Below are 2,193 nucleotides of genomic sequence, written 5' to 3' on the forward strand. Positions count from 1 at the left end.
ACTGGAGCCTTTTCAAGTGGGTGTAAACTTCATCCATTTGTATTAGGCTATAGAGTTTCACCTTCTTTGAAATTAAACAAGCACATGGAAGATTATACGTCTTCCTAAGTGTACAACCATATACAATCAATCTCAAGATATATTGCTCACCAACTGTGAATAGAGATTCTTGTTTCTAAAACCGTGTTCTAAAACTGCGACCAAATGATGTATGTATATCAATATGCTGATTTTGGATCATTTGGTTCACAGAGATTTAATATCTACATAAATCGCATTTACTATTTCCTAACTAATTCTTCAATGTAACATGGGCAGATTAAACTTGGTTAGTTGTTATATTTCCAAAGTATCTAACCAGATCGGTCCAAGCATAAACAATTTTCTCCTTCACCTAGTATAGAATTGTACTTTTAACATATTTCAAGAAATTCAAATATTTCTCACACACCTTCCTGGAATGTATAACATAATCGGTGTATAATTCTTTTGTAGAAGAATTTATTATACCATTCCAGTCATCCATTATGTTTTCCAGTATCACACTAGCTTTGACCATTTTCCCATATTCACCCTTTATTTGTTTGGTCCCTAATACAGACTTAAGTCTACTTCTCGCACTCTTTGTCATGTGATACCTACAAATTAATGCATATGATATAGGAAACATCTTTGCAACTGAATTCATCAGTATGGTATGGTGATGGATGACAATGACATTTGACATGTTTTCTTGGTCCTTTAACAAAGTCTTGCACACTTCTAAAGCCCAGGTAACATTATCCTCTTTTTCACTTTCCAAAAATGCAAACCCATACAGAACAAGTTTTTCTCATAGAAGTAACACCAAAAATCTATGATAGTGGAAGTATGTACATGGTCATGTTATATGTTAAATCAGTAATGAGTACCATGATAAATGTGTTGAACAATTTTATGGAATCAGAATGACTCCAAAATATATCTCAAACTGTTTCTCCAAACTCATACACTATATACTTATATACATAATGGTTATCATCTAGAAGCTTCAACAACTTTTGCATTTTAGTTTTATCCACTCTTATCACCTTGTTGTTTCATGCATGAACATTGTGTATTTGCTTGATATTTGGGATATTTTGAGGTATTTTTTGTTTCAAAGTTGCAAGTATATTTTTGGGCTACTTGCTCTTCATCCTTAAGGTGACTTGTAGTGGAATGACACTCATATTTCCTTGAACTGGCACCATCCCATTTTAAATTTCGAAAAGGATTTGTGTACATGTCGCTTCTTTTGCATCTTAGTGTTACAAATGCATTTCTTACATCTGAACAATTATCTTACCTTTTGATTACAACGTCGAACCCTAATTTGGTAGTCTCTGTGCGGATCCATTAAAGCATATAATCACGAAAAACAAACTCATGTTAATTTGTAAATCGTTTGCCAACATATACCTTGACATCAACCAGTTCGACATCCTTAAACATAATAGGTTTGGGGACAACATCAGGGTGCACCATATCTAAGGCCAATTGTAACAAAAAATATTAAAAAATTGACCAAATTCAACTCTGAACTAGGCCGAAAGTATAACCTGAATGACATTCATCACATATCCTGAAATGTATTTATGGACGTAACATTCATATTTTCATACTAAAAACTAGATTAATGTAAATAATAAGGAAGAAAGTAGATGTACATTACCTTAAATTCCAAGTTCTTTTGCTCTATTCGATGTGAAAAATATACAAATGTTTTTTTGAAGTAGAAAAGTTGATTGTGTGGGGTATGAGTTTCTGGTAGGGTTTGAAGAAGAAATAATGTTTGTGATCATGAGTGAAGAAAACATGCAAGATGTTGTTTTATTAAATTTCACACTTGACATTTCTGAAAATGCACTTCCGAAATAGTCACTAAATTGAAAAATGCATACAAGGTGGTAATTTTTCAAAGTTCTATTTGACAAATCCATAACCACACTTCCATATTTGTCACTGAGTTGTTAAATGAATAAAATCATTTAAGGAGTTTGTCCGAAGATACATTTCAAAACAATTGAAATTTGGGTAAGCTCATACCTAACTCATTCAACCCACTTAACGCACAAATTATACTACTAAGTACTAGTTTTTTTTGTTTAGATCTCTTAGTGAATTGTTCTATGAAATGATGATTATATTTTTATTATCGCAATTTGGTGGAAG

The sequence above is a fragment of the Lathyrus oleraceus genome, chromosome 4 (genome assembly GCF_024323335.1).
Source record: "Lathyrus oleraceus cultivar Zhongwan6 chromosome 4, CAAS_Psat_ZW6_1.0, whole genome shotgun sequence".
Taxonomy (NCBI): domain Eukaryota; kingdom Viridiplantae; phylum Streptophyta; class Magnoliopsida; order Fabales; family Fabaceae; genus Lathyrus; species Lathyrus oleraceus.